Genomic DNA, 18,969 nt, shown 5'->3' with positions numbered 1-18,969 from the left:
GCCAACCATAACTGAACCTCGTCTCCTAGGGTTACAAAATCCTAATTTATTTGTATCATAATCTTAGTTTTCCTTAAATCTATGTCTAAATTATCTGCCAGCATTTTTGTGACAGTCTTGTGACTCACACTGAGCAGGAAGACAGACCTATTGAATTAGAGCAGGACAACCCCAGGTTTCTTTTGAAGAAATCCATGATTAATGCGTTCTCACATCTCCCTCAGCAGGTTGCACATTGGAAAGGTCTTTCCAGAGGCTTTCTGAAAAAAAAAAAAAAAAAGGCAGGGCTGGGCAGATTCATGAATGTCCTGTAGCTCCGGGAAAGCCATCCAGACTGGAGATTTGCCAAAGGGCATACTTTGGCTTCCTGCCAGTATTTTGTAGCGGGGAAACATTATGTGGAGGGACTTCCTTTGCTCCAGTGAAAGCTTACCAAAGGTCAGAAAATTATCCATTTTACCCACACACAGAGTCCGACAGTCACAGATTTATTGTGGCTCAGGAATTCATGACACAGCCTTAGAGTTTACCCTGGATGACAAAGAAAGTAGAACTGTGATAATGAAATGATTATACATAAACATTAGTCTTTTGTCCACATTTTCTTTGTACTGCCCCCCAAAAAAGTATAAGTAATGATTTGATTTGCTTCATCCTATAATTCTTTAAATAACTTCTAAAAATATTTTCCCAACAGAAACATAATACCACCTGGTTCACAATAACTAAACCTGATGTATCAAAACACAAATATAAAACTTTTTCCTTAAAATTTTTAATTAGGTCATTATCTTTATAGTTTCATTTTTTAAGCTACACTTTTTAAACAAAACATTTGATGTGAAGGAAGGGACCATCACAACGTCAGATGGGGTGCTTCTACCCCTTTGGTTAACACTGCATTTTCTCTTTTATGTTAAATGCTGAAATTAAAGAAAATTGATGTCTTTTAATAGAAAAATCGTGCAAATTGCAAAACTTTAACAAAGCAATGCATAGAGTTTTATTCTTTTCACAATTAAAATTTACCTCAAGTATTTTTTATTCAATACCAGGCCTAAGACCACCAACCTGGAAATAATTTCTAGTTTTTAACAGTTCCCATTAATATCTATGAAAACACAGTAAATGCATAATTTTCACATCAGGATATGAAACCACAAGAAGTGAATTATTTATATAGACTACATAAAAGTAATCTAGCAATACCAATGCTTGCCAAACAAAAGTATCCTTTATAATTTTCATTCATTCGACAAAGAGTCATTGAAGTCCCACCAAATGCTTCAAATGAAGGCAAAAGCTTTCAGGGCCATGAGATATATGACATGCTACCTGTCCTAGAGAAACTAGACTCCAGTTGGGAAAACACACAAGTATGTGTGCATACATGCTTACACGTACACAAAATACACAGTCATATGTCATTAAGGGTTCAGCAGCAGTCACAATACACAAAGGGCATAGTGGCTCAGAGGAAATAGTGATCACTATTATTTTTAACAGTCTAAGAGGTTGTCATGGAAATGGTGGGCATTTTTCCAAAGGATAAACCAATGGCCAAGGATTCTGTTCTTCCACAGATGTATACATCTAATTGAAAAGAAAGTTCTGTTGATGCTCCGTTACCCTGGATAAATATTTTTATACCTTAACATCCCTCTTCCTTCTTTCTCTTCTCCCCACCCCACACCCATCAGCTGCTTGTGCTTACCAGGCCTGTTGCTATGATTCCTACACATTCTGCCAGAAATCCCAGGCAAGAGTGTCTTAATCACAGAGCACCGGAGAAAATGATGTTACATTAATGATACATTCTTCTGCACAAATGAAATGGCCTTCTCAGATTTGGGAAAGGGGCATCTATATAAAAGCATGGGTTTCCTGAAGAACTTTTACCAAGAGTTATAAGCTACCCTTTGAATTACCTTCCATGGAACCAATCAGCTTACCTCAGAACGATTTACCCTCGTGAATGGATGACTAAGCAGACTTTGCAGTTAAGTTTCCTAAATATTTCTGAACTTGCACATTTAATCCACTTTTTTCTGAGCTTTATTATTTTAATCATTAATTAGAACCAGCACTAGAAGAATGTATTATATCATTAAGAACCTTATATATACAAAAAGGTGAGGAAATTAAAACCAGATAGAAACGGCAGGAGGCTCATAACAGAGCTGAAGGTATTCTTGCTTTCAACCCTCCTTGGTTGTTGGACCTCCAGGAATGAGGCACTGCAACTTCTTCAGGAGACGATGGTTCATGCTCTGAGTTGGGTGGCACAGGGTACACGCTAGAGAGTTACGGTGGCACAGAAGCTCTCCAGAATGTAGAGAGATTTCTTTTTTCCTTCAAAGTCCTTTTCTGCTTTTTCTTCCCAACTCAACTAAAATTAGGACGTTTCACACGTGTTAAGCTTTATTTGGAGAAGTCAAGCGCATATCTTTTGTCAACAAATTGCCTGCTCTCTGCACCAGCAACATGGATGGCATTTTCACATATCAAGCCGAAAGAGAAATCAATTTACAGCCTGTTATTCAAATTAGGCCGGCTGTGAATTCCTCTCTGTGCAGGAAGATTTCATGGCCATCCATTCTTAAAGTTGACAGTTAAAGATATATATGTTAATTTTACCAATTGAAATTTTATTTATTAAGAAATTCCACGTACTCAGAAAGATATATGACTTGAATAGGCTAGATCTGTTGAAAATGAGCAATCCAGATTTTTGGGAGACATAAAAACCAACTTTCTGGACCAAGATGCCCCTTCGACTAATGAAACAGCCGAATTTATTTTACCAATGAGGTTGGTGATGGCCAAAACTTTATTCAGGCCATGAGACTATGATCCAGAAAAGAGTTGGAAGACTGTGGACATTTCCGAGACTAAGTAAAGGTACCTACGGTTCAGAAAGATCTATAGCCCCAGAGCACAAAGGTAAGGCCTGAGAGATCAGGAAAGGACTACAAGAATCCACTTCTCAACTTTGATCATTGTTATGACTATTTTGCCCAGTGAAGTTATTTTCAGTGACTAAGTCAACGTCATCAAGTCTCTGGGTCTACAGGTGGCGGCAAAGTCGTACAAAGAACCCTGAGCTCCTAAAGAAAAGGTCTATGTAAACATAAGGGATTTTTGTTAACTTTTTCTTGCTCTAAGAACCCGCTTTTATATTTCCCTTTCTTCCCTTCTCTTATTATTCCACTCCATCACTCATTCTTTTCTGTGGTCAATTGGGTTACCACCCAAACCCACAGTGACACCTGCTGGCCAATTAGAAATGGCAGGACTGAGTCCCCACAAAGGCCTTGCCTGGCCTGTGGTGAGCAAATGAGTCTATTGAAGCAAACACTAAACACTATAAAATTACTTTAGAAACTTGGTAAGAAAAAAACGGAGTGAGCACTGCCTCTAAGGGCAGCTTTGGAGGGGAGAACTTTGCAGGGAAATCTGCCTAAACTATTGCAAATATAAAATTTAAGGATTTTATGTGTTTTGAACTCATAAAAATGAACCAAAAATGCATCCTGCACTACAAACCAATTATTAGGCCTTAAGAAAATTGCTATGCTAATTACTCATGGAAAGTCACTTTTTACATTGGTTTTGCTTGTCTACGCTTACAGTCCGAAAGATTTTATGCAATAATAACTCAATAAAGTCCCCAAGGAGACACATGGGAATGTGTTGCACACACATTTGTTTCCTTTACAAATATTGATTAGATCTCCAACACAAAGGGTTAAAAATTTAGGTTTAACACATTCTTTCCAATTCCTTGGAATTCCCAAGAACTTCCAATTCTTGTGTAAGTTTCTTTACTGAAGAATATTCACATTTTGTTAATCCTAGATATTTATACTTTGGTTATTTTGGCTGGGTACATTTTTGAGGATGTTTGCTTTGTTTTAAGCAAATCCGTTTCTGACTTGAAAGTACAAGTTCTAGTAAAAACAAAGACAATAGGAATATATTTTAACATGCATGCATTTTCCTAAAGTACTTACACTTTTCACTGGAAGGTTCAGTCCTGGGAAAATTCTCCGTACGCGTGTTCATATTCGAACCAGGACATTGTCCCTGGTGACTTGTAGCAACAAATGTGTATTGGACAAAGCTGTTGGCCTCCTTCAGCCCTGCTCTGTGTTCTAAAAGCCAAAACTTCATTTTAGCATGACCTTAGAAGAATGGTGATACTTTTAGCGTTTCCTGGTATTTGGTGGAAGGAATGTTTTCATCTGACTGCGGACATCGCTTGGTTTACAGGAAAGATTTGGTAGCGTGTCCATGCCAGGACTGCACTTACCCCACATTTCGTGCTCTGCAGGAAGAACACATGTCAGAGCTCACTGTTTGTTAAATGGAAAAGATTCAGTACACCAGAAGCTTCTATTATAAACATTGTGACTTCGTGCAATTTACAAAATGTTCTATCTCCATTAAACAATAAACCCTTGACCCCAGAGCTCAGTTTCGGGATTCTGCGATTTGAGAAGGTAGACGTGATGGATGGCAATAATAAATGAAAAGTTCAGGAGGTTAAAAAAAACTGTTTAATTATTTCTGTAGAGCGTGGGCTGCAGAAGCCTTGCATGTCTTGTTTCTTCATTGTGGAAACGCTGCGTGGAAGGGGTGTATCGGTGCAGCCCAGGCAGGGCATAACCTCAGGTTTCTGGCCCTCAGCTGTGTTTATGAACAAATGGTCTCTAGATACCCTTCCATCTCTGAACCTTGCAGGTCCTGCCAGCGGAGATCCAGTGCCAGTCCCAGGGCTCAGCATCTGTTTTCCGAGGAGCGTGGATTTGTTAGCATGAGAAATTCATTGCTCGTAGTTGCTTCCCAGCTGTGGCACTAGTGAGTGTAGCCTTTTTGCCTTTTTTATTTGTAGAAAGCCATGTTCTATGCTCTCTTGGAGCCTCTCTTATATAACTAGTCCTGGACACAGGCTGCTATGCTCTCAATCTGAGACCCATGAAGCTGCCTTGTTGGCTAAAGAGCTCCCCCTTAAAAGCCTCCTCATTTAAACTTCACAAGGTCCATGGGGGCGGGAGGGTGATGTCTCACATGAGGATGGGACCTGGCAGTTTCCAAGGCACCATGTTCTCTAAATCAGATGTTCAAGAAATAGGTCAAGTCTATAGATTGGGGTGTTGGTTGGGGAAATAACCTAGGGGGAAGCTCTCAATGGAGCTTTGGAGGCCAGTAGCTCTGGACCAGGGTTGTGAGCATAGTAGACAGGCATTCTTGCTGCCAAATGAATGTGAATTCTTTAGAGCTTCCTACCCCTCCACACTGACAATGAATTGCTATCTGCCTGAGTCTACCTAGACTTGCAGAGACCAGATCAGAGGCAGCTGCTTGAATGAACCTCGGCTTCCGAACTCCAGAGGAAAAGCATTTTGAAGCCTGCAACACGACAAAAGAAAAAGATGCGGCTTTGCAGCAATTTAGACAGAGGATTTTTCATCATAATCTGAAAAAACATTGAAATAGAAACTTCAGTGAAATAATTATAGCATTTTATCCATTCAGTGTCTTAAGCATGTCGCGTAAAAGAGGGGAAACTAACTTTTACCAATGTGTGGACTACAGGAGAGGAGGTGTGTGGAATGATGGGTAAGAACCAGAGCTTTGAGTAGAAAGTTCTAGATCCCACTATTACCTATCTAGGTAATCTTAGGGGATTATTTAACTTCTCTAAACCCCATTTTTCTAATCTGTAAAATAGAGACAATAATAGCTCCAACCTCGGACTGTCATAACGTGTAAATGACACAATGCTCCTAGGAAGATACTTGACACAGGATCTGGCACCACTCACACATTGCTGGAAATAACTATTATAATTAAACATCAACTGTGAACAGAAGGACCTTGAACTGAAAGTTAACATTGACAACAATATTCTGTGGGAACGCAAACAAATTTCTTCCCTTTCCTTGGGCCCAGGATCTACCCTTAGGTATCACTGGGATGATAATAGAGTGGATGAAATGTTTCTTGTTTCCAATCTGTATGAGGTTAAAATGAAATAATCATTTTGAGGGAAAAAGACTATGTCCTAGACGCAAGCGTCTTTATTCCATTCTTGGTCTGCACTCTACAGATAACTTCCTGACAAGAGAGAAATTACAAACCGCATGGTCTCCGCACCGACTCAGACAGATGGGAGAAAGGCCACGTGACTGGACACACTGGATATAGGCCATCTGGTCCCAGGAAGAAAAAGCCCAGCTGGACCAAAAGTCAAGGGTGGGCTACAGCAGAATTTCTCAACCACCATGCCCCACCCACAGTGCACACTGGGGCACTTAAATGGACTAGAGCCCCAGAGGCCTGCTTGACGATTAGCTGAGCCCTCCCCACCACCCCAAGCTCTCCAGGTAGGAGCTGTTTGTCCGCATGTTTGTCCAGAGGCCAGACACATGTTTGATGTGACCACAGAGTAAAGAAGACAGGGAAGCCCCAGGTGCAAGGCAAGGCTGAGACGAGGGGAGGCCCGTGCCACAGGACACAGAAACACTCAGTCGTCAAGAGAAATAGTATTTCAATGCAATGTCTTCAAAATAAAAATTAGTGCGTAAACCCCATGTAAACAAAATATAATTTTAAATAAAGGATTGCGAGGCTCAGAAGCACCAGGCATGGGCAGGCAGCACTGGGCCTATCTTGGGGCTGTGGCGGCACCAGGAGAGATCAAATGCTTATAGAGCCAAATGGGCACCAGAAGGCCCCAGTGGGACAGCCCGTGAATGTCTAAGATGTGTTTCTGATGGCCTTGTCCTCATTCTTGCTTTACCTCAGACACATATAAAGCTCCACACACTGGCTGGGAGATACTCTGAGAAGTCAGCTCCAAAGAGTTCTGGGTTCAGGGTTCACTCACAGCTGGCAAAATTGTACTTTCAAGTTAAAAGGAAAGAACCTCTTATCAAAGGGCTCAAGAGATTTCTTGAACCCAGATCTAGTATTAACTTTGCAATATTTTGATTAATGAGAGTTAAGTGATTCCAAATACACAGATTAAATTTCCCTAGAATATACACAGTTTTGGAAAATGAAAGGGAAATATTGCTTTGAGGAAAATACTTTTTGGGCTATGCCATACCCCAAATATATAAAAAATATTACAAAGTTTACCAAACCTCAAGTGCTTCCGGGCTCACATAGCTTAGCTCTCTCCTTGAGACCATCATTTGCCACCATCATTTTCCCAGCAGCTCTCCTCACAATAGGAAGTCTATAAGTCAATCTTCTCTTATGTAAATGAAAGCATCTCCAGAAGTGTAGACCTCACATCCACAGCAGAAGGCGAGAAAGACAGACAAATACAATTCTTTCAAGTCTTGTCACCTACACAGGATCATCACACAATTAAGAATGGGATGTCAGGTGCTGATCTTGGAGGACTCATTCTGTTTGAACAAACAGCAGCAATTCTCCTGTAATGTTACACTGTATCACGAGGCCTTGGGAAAATAGCCACATCATCACCTGGCTCATGAATCCTTACTGCAATCTAAAATCTAAATACACAGATGAACCAATGAGTCAAGTCGGTCTGTTCAAATTTGGATATAAGCAAAGAGTGCTCTTCTGAGTCGGGGTGTGATCCATGTGGTCAGGTGCAACACTGTGCTTGGGGAATCAAAGCAAGTGAGCCACATTATGATGAAAGCCAAGAAGTTGTGTTTGGGAAAAAGTCTCATTACGTATATGTCACCATCTTCCTAATTCTCTAGATCAGGATTAGAAATGGGTATCTAATTTTGTTTCTGAGTCAGAGAACTCAAGGCAGCCAGTGAGCACTGGAGACGCTTAGTTCACAGGTTTGCAAATGGGTTAGCAGGGCAGAGTTGAGGTGTCTCCATTCATGGGTTCGTCTGTTCACTCACTGGCATGAGAAGCCAGGCATATTTTTTCAAGCTCTGAAGCAACGGAGTCCTATTCTTAAGGGTTTGTGAATCAACAAAGAGGAGTGGCGTTTAATAGTTAAGTATGTCTCATGTAGCCATTTAAAATCTTTTATGAGTGTCAAGCCATTATTAAAGCAAGGTGGGTTCTAGGTCATGGACCCTTTCACGGCACTCCCACAGTGCTAATAAGACAAATAAGATCTCTTCACAGGACGATGGCTGCCTCCAGCACTGAATTCAGTGTGTCTGCTATAGTTAAAAACTCTAAAGGAAAAAAAAATTACCATTAGAATTATCCTACCCCAGAAACGTTTTCCTTTTCATTGTGTGAACAAAAACACAGTTTCTAAGTCAATCAGTGTTAAGTTGGTTTTTATTCACGTGTATGCGCATGGGTGTGTGTGTGTTTATAGTTGGAGTGGCTGAGTAGGGAATACAGACCAAAGATGATCAAATACATGGATACGAAGAACACACATGGATGCCTGTTATCCACCGAACCACATGAGTTACGTCCCTAGAAGTTATTTACCGTCTTGTGTTTACAGATGGCATTATGTTCCACTCCAGACTGAGTCATCCACTCTTTCCATGGCAACTGAAAGGATGACAGAAGGAAAAAACAACAATGACAAAAGCAGGGAAAGCTAATAAAAGAAGATAAACACACAGCATAAGAGAACTATGTGCGTGAGCACAGATGTTGTAAATTCTATAAAGCAGGTTGTTTGGAAAGACCTACCTTCTCACAAGTGATGGCCTACACTTGCCACAAAGCTTTGTTATACTCCACTGCCACAGAGAGAAGCAACCACACAGATGAAGAGTAAGATATTTATATATGTAAATACTCCCAAATACATTTCTTTCACTTTACCCCAAAGAATATAGAGTGCTACATTCAGCTGCTCTCAGAACATGGCGTTCCCCACTAACACTAATTCAATGGCCACTATCACACCATGAGAATGAAACACAAATGTCTTATGGTTTCCAGATCATATGCTCAGCACAAAACTTCATGATAGCCTATTTTTATGTCCTATATAACAACTTACTAATTTCATAAAGCATTCATTAAAATGAAATTATAAGGACTGCATAATGTGGACCTCTGAGCTCTGATATTGATAGATTTGATTTTTTAATGAACATCAATAAAAAGGGAGAAAACAATTTCCAGTGGTTTTCCAACTACAGTCTAATGTCCAAATATTTAGAGGAAATTTTCACAATTGGCAACTGGTAGCAGGAGGGCAACAATTACGTTGGAAATCATGTAGTTAACTTACCTAGGTTGCTGTGATACTGTTAATTATAGTGCTACAATAGTCAACAAAAAGTTATCAGACTTCACTGATGTTTTCAAGACTCACCAGGTCAGAAGGAGCAAAGATGCCTTGTTCAAGGTGCCCCAAAGTAAGAAGCATGGGTGAACTGAAATCGGAAGCAGAAAGCAGTTAGGAATTGAAATGGCTTCTGCTGTGTGTCTGTTTTTCTCCCTTTCTCTCAGGGACTGCATGGACCCCCGCTCACGCCTTCTCAGTGTATCTCTGCTTTGTTCTCCCTCATTCTCTTGGTCCTCCTCCTCATAATTACAGCCTGTAATTGCTGTTCTGGCTCCCAGTCTATCTCATGGCCCTTCAATTCAGATTCTAAAGCCAACCGGCTCAGGCTCTGAATGTCCTCAATTCTAAATTCCAACAAGAGAGCAAAGAGAAGATGCCTCCTCTTTTCCTCCCAGACACCCCTACTGGAGTTCATGAACAAGCCTATGGACAGACCATCCTTGGATCAAATATGCTCCATCAGTCCAATCTGGTCTTGTCATACCATCACTGACTCAGCAGGGCAGAGGCTGTGAGGGGAGGCATCCTAGCCCAGCTCATAACACCGTGGACAAGAAAATGGCAAACACTACACCAGTGAGCTGTTGCTGTCAGGGAGGATGCTCAAGAGAAGACACAGGACCTGTGATGGCAGCTGTATCTCCAACAAATGGGGGATCCTGTTTTTACTTCAATCCAGAACAACTTGAAGGTAAGTCTTCTCCACTGTGTTTTTTTACTAAAAGAGAAAAAAATCTCAGCCTATACGAGTGCACAGAAAAAAAAACAAGGCATTCTCTGCTAATAAGTAATCAGAGGAAGGCATTTTTTTCATACTACAGTGGGTGGAGATAGGTATCCTTGGAAATAAAATTGGTAAAACTAAACAAGAATAACAACAACAAAATTATACTTCAAATAATCTTGGATAAAATGCTCTTTTGGCCCTGATACATGGAAATGGCCTTGCCAGAACAGTCTGCAGAAGAGTAAAGGTGACACTGAGAAGAGAAGCAACACCCCTTAGGGGACCCTGAAGGGGAAACACAGTGTCAAGAAGATGCTGCTGCTATTAGCATCAGTCATTATTTTCAGTATCTGTATTAATTTCTTTTATTAGCTATCCTTGGTCTGAGTTTTCAACAGTCCTTAGTGGGGAGGGACTTAGAAAAAAATATCCAAATCCTGTTGTGTTTTTGTTGATCATTTGTTACCCATAATCACATTTACGTCAGCTGAACTGTATATGATTTTAATCTGTGGTCCAACTTAAACCCTTATCTCTCTTGTTCATTTAACCTGGTAGCAGATACTTCTGTTGCTGTTCATCCCAAGAGCAATTAAGAAATAGGAAAACTGCACACCAAAGCAGTCTAGAGCTCTTTCTTTCAATATGTTGTTTTTACGCAATCACTTAGAGTCTTATTATCTTCTCAGCCATCTCCCCAGCTGCTTCAAGGAAAGAAAGGAAAAGACCAGCAATCTTCTAGTTTACAACTCTATTCTCAATCCACCAGGAGAAGGAAGTGGATTAGCCAGACTTATTCTAACAGAATACATTTCAATCCATTGGTCATTTTGTTTAATGACTTAGAGGTGGTGTCCAGGATAAACTAACGCAAGAATACTCAAAATCTTCCTTTATGGTGCTGGAACCTAAGCTCTATAAAGGCAGTGAGAGAGCATGCCTGGATTGCCCCCCAGTGCCTAGTATAGTATTTGCCCCAAGATAATGGCTCAATTAGTATTTCTTCAATTATTCAATTAAGTAATTGATAGTAAGCAGGATAGGACAAAGGGGAGTAAAGGTCACTAATAACATTTTTACAGGATTTTCTTCCTATCTTGTTAGATATTATTATACTAGCAGAATCCAAATTTGGGCACTTTACTAAATACAGCTGTTAGATCAAGCTGAATGATAGAGACCTTCTAAGTTACTTGAATTTAGAAGAGCAAGACACAAAAATGCCAGTCCTCTTGTCCTCAACTAAGCCAGTGAGTAGTTTGGGGGCTCTAGAGTCACTGTCAAACACATCTGACTTTTTGAGTTGAGGTTTTGGAAATTGCTCGGTTAGTATTCAGATGCGACTTGCTACAGCGCTAGAGACTTTAGAGATGAACAATGATGACATTAACTATGATTGACGCCCCTGACCGTATTCTGATTATCATTTGTAGTTTCATTATTTGAGTTATAATTCACTGTCTATTAGCTCATATCAATGTCTTTTTATAAAAGTGTTCATAACGTTTACAAGGAGAGGCCCTGGTGATTACACCCATATAAATGTGTGAATAATTGAAAGGTTACGCTGCAGTACACGCCTCATCAAGCTTCCTTTTCAAGTCTCAAGAACATATTTAAAGCTCAACACCAATCTTAATTATGTTTGAATTACCAGCAAGGAAAAAAACTACATTAACAAAGCTGTCAAAAAACACCCTCTGCTTTAAATTTACCTGGACAATGGGACAATGAAATAGTTCACTGATTTAAGGGTTGACTTCATGTGGTAAAGATTCCACTGCATTTAAAAGAAGACGAAGAAAAAAAAGAGCCTTAAAATTTATTGTCTCTTTCTTGGTCCTCAAGAAGATAGATGGAAAGTCAATCTTGATAAAAGGATTGTAAAATTGACTGGATTGTCCAATTTATATTGCAGATTCAGTACAATTGATACAGAGAGAAATGAAATGTGTATATATGTAGGATCCAACAAGATCATATTACAGTGGTCTCAATAAATTACCAAGACCCAGAAATAAAATAATCTGGTGCAGTGAGTACCACCCAAAGACTACAAGCAAGTCCCTACCAACTTTGCTTTGACGCCACAGGAGGAGCTTCCGCAGTTTGGAACTGAAACTAACCAGTCACATGCGAAGGGCTTCTATCCTTTTCTACTAATAAAGATGCATTTCATACAATGCTATTTTAAAGGATACTTCAAGTTTCAGAGATAACTCCAAATTGTTCTAATGCAAAAAAATGAAGGAAAAAAGTGTGGTAAGACTTAAAAAATAATAATAACCACGAAAGTTCAAAGACTTTATTAAAATTCTCATCCATGTTTACTTTTAATATAATGTATTTTGCAATCTGTACAATAGTCCAAGTGGAGATAATCTTGGCTTATTCCCCAATGCTAGGTTTTTCCTTTGAAATCATTCACAGATACACTTGATAAATTCCTTATCCTAAATCTCATATGTGTGTAAAATAATCCTTATCACTGAAAGTAGAATAGATTTCTTTTGCCTTGGAATCATCCTATCTGGTGATTTCCATTTTAAAACATCTCTTGATTCACTTGACGTTCTTCTCAGCACCTTACCTTAGATAAATGTAGCATAATACAGGAAATGTTAGAATCTCAAAGTTGTAAGGTGGCTTAAAGGCCAGCTCATCCTATTCGTTCATTATAAAGAGGAGGAAACAGAAATTCAGAGAGTTCAGTGACTCATTCAAGGTACAACAAAGCAGTGACAAAGCATGGACTACAGTGCAGCTCCCTGACTCTCACTCTGATTTTCTTTCCCTATGCTGTCCGCCACCAATACCAGACACTCCTCAGCAGCCACCACCATTTTTCCCTCCCAAGCAATTTCTATCGAAGAAATGTACTAATACAATTTAGAAAGCATTCATAGTGCACCTCCATGCATGGCACTCTAGAAGGTAAAGTCGACAAGTAAAAGCTGACTAAGGCTAGGTCCCAATCCTTGGGAAGAGGACATGTTCCCAGATGACCATTAGCCATGGTCAGTAACCTAACAGAAGAACTGCCAGGAAAATGGCCAGTGCTGGCATGGCACAAGAGCTAAGACAGAGTCATGCCAGGTTAAAAGTGTGTTTTTAGTGCTTTGAGAAGCGGGTGGCATTTGAGGGAGATGAGGAAGATTTGTGCAGGTGGCTTGGGATTCATTCTGGAGAATTAGTTTATTCTGCTGACCATTCAATTTTAACTAGTAGAAAATATAATCTAGGGGCCAGCCCAGTGGCATAGTGATTAAGTTCATACACTCCGCTTCAGTGGCTGGGGTTTTGCAGGTTCAGATCCCAGGCACAGATCTGCATACCACTCACCAGGCCATGCTGTGGTGGCATCCCACATACAAAATAGATGAAGATGAAGATGGGCACAGATGTTAGCTCTGGGCTAATCTTCCTCACACACACACACACACACACACACACATATACATATGTATACATAATCTAAAAATATAGTAGACTATGTCTGGTCAATGAATGGTGGGTCAGAATGTTACTTCAGACTGAAGAGATTAGCCTGAAAACCACTAAGTGGCAAGTTATTCATATAAGCAAATCTGTCCCCAACACAATGCTTTCATTTTATAGTAGGGCATTGAGGGAAAATGTTATTTTATTTGCTTTATGGATCTAAAAAAATGATGATCAGAGAGATTGAAGACTTGTCCATAGACGCATGGATGACAAGTGGCAGAATTGAAGCTAAAATCCACTTCTCCCCACTCCCTGCATTTTCCAAAGCACCTCACTATCTTTACAACTTTGTTGCTTTCAAACCCATTTTTATGAGCATTGAATAAGATGGGAAGAGGATAAATACAAGGTCACGAGCTTTCAGAATATCACTACAAAACCAATCTTGATAACTCGGATGTAGTGGTTACACACTGTGGACCCGCTCACAACCCCCTATCAAAACTGTGATCAGCAACCTAGTGTTACAGAGCAGAATCTTCTGGATACGGTTGATCAGGCATTGCATAGACGTTTGCCTTCTTTGCTAAGAAAACTAAAACACTTGGATCATGTTAGGTCACTTCTGGGTTTTTACAGCTGGATTTTATGTTTCTCCCCTATGAAAGAGTTGACAATTTAGAAAAATCCTGATATTCGGCCAAGAAAGCAAGAGCCTTTCATTTTGAACATGGACATTTCTATATGTTCTGGCAAAGGAGTGGAGTGAGGAGAGTGAGTTGGAAATTATTCCTTATGGTATGTAAGTAAAAGTGTGGGCAATAAGAAAGAGGGGTCATGGCCTCCTAGCACAGATGTATTATGCAAGAAAAACCACCCCGTTTCCCCCTAAACAGTCCTCTTCAGCACAACAAGTGGCTGTATGACTCAATAGCCTCAAGTCTGTAGTGCCCAGTGGAAAATAACTTCAGGCCGCCTGTGTTTCGACTGGACCATCTGCTGTGTGGGTCCATGCAGCTGGGCCTCTGCTCTGTCATTCCTCCACCCTCTCTCAAAGAGACATTTGAAAATCTCCTTGATCCAAGCAACGGGCTGGGGGCCAAGGGTGGAGTGATTCTGCTTACTCTGTAGCACACTATTTCTCTGGTTGAAAACTTTTGATGTCAAATTAGTCATCAATTTAGCTCTTTTTTTCCATGAGTCTAAACTCTGACTTTCTGACTGTAATGTGTAGATGTGAAACAGCCAAGCCAGGGGGAGAGCTACAGTTTCCATGAAACGAACTTTGAGGCCAGCACAGTTCGGAGTAAATTTGACGTTAACCAAATATCGCTTCCCTACTCAGACTGTGAGCTGAAAACTCACTAAACGAAACAACAAGAAAAGGAGGTTCCCTACCCAAGGGAACATGAAATGCCCCAAAACGACGTGAAACAAAGGCTGTTGGCTTTTCGCCTATGGCAAGAACAGGCCAAAGTGTACTCATGGGAGGGGTGATAAATGCCACTTTGCATTTACCAATTATGAAATACACGCATGACCCAGCAGGGAGCAAGCCAAGGGGAGAAGGCAAATTCCACCTGCTGCTGTATCATTTCCTTGACCAAACTGGAATTATTTACGTATATATTTAGTCCCATCAATGCATAGCTCAGTGCTTGCATGCAGCTAAGATATGAGGGCAGGTGTGTCTCTTGTTAAAAAGTCCCTTATGTATGGGCAGTCCCTGTCATATATCTATCTACCCCAATCAGATGCTATAATCCATGCCACCACTCTCACATGCTGACTTTTGTCCAGCCAATGGCCATTAAAGTCAGGTTGCCATGCTCTAGCTTCATTCTTGCAATTGTCCAAACCTTTCCTTTACTGGCCTGATCTTGCATCATTCTGGCCCCACCCGGCTGCTGACTCTTGCCTTTGTCTCTCACTGGCCAACCTGAAGGCAGCTCCTTGTATTTAATGGCAGCTCTTGTGTGTGCTGGCATTAAACCTCCACGCTCCCTCGGACAGTGGATCAGAATCATCCATTGACTTGTTTTGCTCTTGGGCACCCAGATGATAACTTCTTCTTCCCCCGACCCAGCTCTGGTCCCTGGGACCCAAACTGCCACACAACCTGTTGAGCCGAGTCCCCGTGGAACTGGGGAAGGGGAGGTAGTGCACATGATCCATTACTTTATTGCAGGGCAGCTTATTCCCTTCTTAAGGAGGCTCCTGCCATGGGATTAAGTAGAAAGAGTACCTTCCTTAGGTAAGAGGGTCAGAGGAAGTAAAGGGACATAAATGAATATTAATAAAACAAAATAAGAAAACTAGCAATAAGGAGTATTCCTACCTCCTCATTGTCAACAGGCAAAGGCTATGATAAGTTTGCTCCTGTGGAGAGACCTCTGCTGCTACTCATAAGAAATACTCCCTTCCAAGAGATAATACTGGCAATATCAATACCCACAATATTTCAGAAGGGTATTCCAAATACAGTCACTGCCAAAGCCACAAACAAATAAAGCTTGAGGAGAACATAAATAACATGTTCATATATTTTGCTTGGAAGGTGAGGAATATGCAAGAGTCACTCCCTTTCAGTCAGAGAAAGCATCATACAAGAGGAAGGGTTGTTAGGATCCTTGAAAACCAGTAGTGAAGCAATTTAGAAAGGCTGACAAAGGAGGAGATTCCAAGGGTAAGAGACCCCAAAGCACTGAGACCCAGAGCTGAGTAGGGACATGGCTGGGGAGAAAGCATGTTGTGGAGGGGAACATATAATGGGGAAGTAGAGGAAATAATAGCAGCTACTGCTCATTACCCATAAAGAAACCAAGGTTTAGAAAGGATGGTAATGTGCTGGACCCATATTATGCTACCTCTCTGCCCTAGATTCATTCAGAAACAGTTTCCTATTGCTCATGACCCTTCAAGAAACTTGCCCAGCACAAAGCACAGTCTCGTAGGCCACAAAGAAAGGTTTTGATCTATGTTGGAGGAAGGCTCATCTCTTCATTCATGGTGTCGGTTTATGTGCTGGGCCAGCTGGACCTGCTGCAGCAGCTTCTCTTGGAATCTGATGTCATTATGGACATGACTGAAAGCGTCTTTCCTCCCACCTCATACCCAGAGCCTCCTTCCTCTCGCCAGAGGCTTTGTTTTAGTCAGTGTGATGTTAGGTGCCATGAGACCCTCTTGGTGTGCACGTCCATGGACTGGTTCACCGGGTTCTACAGTGTGCAGGAAGGCTGGCCAAAGGGCCCTGGCTTGCTGCTACTGGCAGTGCACCCTGTATGCTGTGGCTCACACTGACCCGGCAGATGCTGTTTTGCGTTCAAGTTTCCACAGTGACTGTAGAAGGTCCAGCTGGTATAACCCAGAAGTACAGAGGAGTCAAGGGGCAAACTTTGACCAACGGATGATGGGAGCTAATGGATAAACCCTTCCTTCCCGCAGGTGGACTGCTCTGAGAACATGATAATTCCTGCAGCCTCTCTGAAGATGTCCTGAAGAACTGAGCAATCAACAGGACTGGCCACAAAGCTGGGACCAGCTTGGGAAGCTACCCCTTTGTATTTGCTCTTTCTCCTATGCTGCCTCACTCTCTTTTTCCTTCACTAGTATTTCCCTAGGATGACAATCCCCGTTAAAGTGATCACACATACAATGTTGCCTCAGACTTTGTTTTCCAGGCAAACAGTGGGCTAAGACAAGTGGCATCCCTAATGATGCACGATTTGTAGGTGACAGAGCTGTGATTTGAACCCAAGCCAACTTCAACTATGATACACAGATGCATGGAGACCACAAGTAGCCATATAGACAAAAGAAAGAGTCAGATTCTAATGAAAAAACAATGATAGGCCTGTCTGAATTCCTAAACAAGAAATGAGTGGAGCAAAGCCAGGAGAACAAGTGCCACGTTCTGTAATTTTGGCTGTCTTCATCCAGAGGAAGTTAAAGCTACTGGGTCTTCTGCCTCCCTTCTTTCCATCAGAACAAACTGTCTCACAATAATTGGTGGCCTTGATTTATCCTAGGAGAAGAAATTGAAGAAATGAAGATAGAGTGTGTTTCTGTGTGTAATTTTCACTCTGTTCTAGGTTCCTTCTAGTGCACTACCTCTAAAATGGGTACAAAACATTATTGGCTACTTCTCAAGAGATTGTTTACACTAGCTCTTTGGTTTTTAAGATAAAGACTTCAATTTAAGGCTCTTGACCACAAAACACCAATTACCACGATTGTTGCATCTTTTATTACCCTTATTATCTTCTCACTCGATAGGGATTCTTCAAAAAAATTTAAGTAAAAAGTCTCCACATGAGCAATAACAACAGAACAGTCTCCTGGAAAGTCCATCATCTTTAGCAAAGAGACGCAATTTTTCAGATGTGCCTATCTTTGATTTCTTGTACTGTCGTTAGGGGCTTTAGATGTTTACATTGAGCATTGACATTCCATAATGAAGAAAAGATCTCCAACATACATTGGCCAGCTCTGCCTCATGGGTATAGATCTAATTTTCTCCAATAGTGGAAGATGGGCCACACATTACCAAATAAATCTGTTCCAGCTTCCCTTGTAGCAAACTGTGCATCTTCTCCCTGGATTACTATTAAACAGATGAAACAATAATTTCCTTGGACTCTACCAACCCTCCTAGCTCATCTCCTTGAATTCTCATTCCACTCTCTACAGCATGTCTGAGTTCAGGCTGCACCATCGTTGTCTCATTCATCCTCTTGCATATACCTCTCCCTCATTTCCTTCATTCCATAAATGACAATTCATTACAGAGGAATCTCTGTGCACATGAAAACACCATGACCATCAGAAAACTAAAGTATTTAAGCTCTCCCTTCTGAAACCCTTAACCACAAATGTCTAGCATTAATGATATGTCTGGTATTAAAATCTTTCTTTTCCTGCAAATATGCCCAAATGAATAACCTTGAAGGTAAAACATCTTGAACTGAATCCATTTGGAACTTCCAGCTTAGTGAAGTTTGAGTTCCACATCAGTTGACCATCAGCCCTTCAAGGAAGTATGAGGAGAGCTGGAGTCTATTAGTAAAACTAGTTAAATGAGGTGCTCAGAAACATCACTCAGGTAAACTTCAGAACTTCCGTCTGCCATCACTATTGCTGTAAAATTTTATATCGTTTAAATAGAGATTAAAGGCAGCTTTGGATGGGAAAAGAAGTCACTTGTCCAAGTCCAAGAGGCCAGCCAAGAGGTGTGTATGGAAGTAGAAAGTGTTGTCCAACTCTATGCCTAGAGTAAGATGCTGGCAATGAGTACTTCAATGACTGACAATATATCTGAGGGCATCATGTCCCTTTTAGCCTTGTGAAGCTACTTTCTCTCTTCCTGTTCATATGCCAACAGCAGAGGGGTCCCCACTTCATAAGACCAATTACCCCATCATTGGGACAACATTGCTTATGGAGGACTGCTTGTCCATTGAACTCTATTTTCCCCTGAAATAATGACTACCACTCAAGATAATAGAATCAAATTGATTCTACTTTTCAA

The 18,969-nt window shown here is 40.9% G+C and overlaps 2 long non-coding RNA genes across 3 annotated transcripts; one reads left to right on the top strand and one right to left on the bottom strand.

The window, feature by feature from the left end:
- Positions 1-357: 357 nt before the first annotated feature.
- Positions 358-9,445, bottom strand: LOC124230962 (uncharacterized). Of its 2 annotated transcripts, none has more exons than XR_006886322.1 (5): positions 9,299-9,445; positions 8,455-8,520; positions 7,152-7,359; positions 4,014-5,479; positions 358-531 (listed from the first exon to the last, which is right to left on the bottom strand). It is a non-coding gene; the product is annotated as an uncharacterized LOC124230962 (long non-coding RNA). The 2 variants fall into 2 exon arrangements; XR_006886321.1 differs by having other exon boundaries at positions 4,014-5,412.
- A 145-nt stretch (positions 9,446-9,590) lies between these two features.
- Positions 9,591-18,068, top strand: LOC124230960 (uncharacterized). Its single transcript, XR_006886319.1, has 2 exons — positions 9,591-9,962; positions 16,887-18,068. It is a non-coding gene; the product is annotated as an uncharacterized LOC124230960 (long non-coding RNA).
- Positions 18,069-18,969: the final 901 nt, after the last annotated feature.

The sequence above is a fragment of the Equus quagga genome, chromosome 20 (assembly GCF_021613505.1).
Source record: "Equus quagga isolate Etosha38 chromosome 20, UCLA_HA_Equagga_1.0, whole genome shotgun sequence".
Taxonomy (NCBI): domain Eukaryota; kingdom Metazoa; phylum Chordata; class Mammalia; order Perissodactyla; family Equidae; genus Equus; species Equus quagga.
The sequence above is the reverse complement of the archived record's forward strand: the minus strand, read 5'-3'. Positions and strand labels throughout refer to the sequence as shown.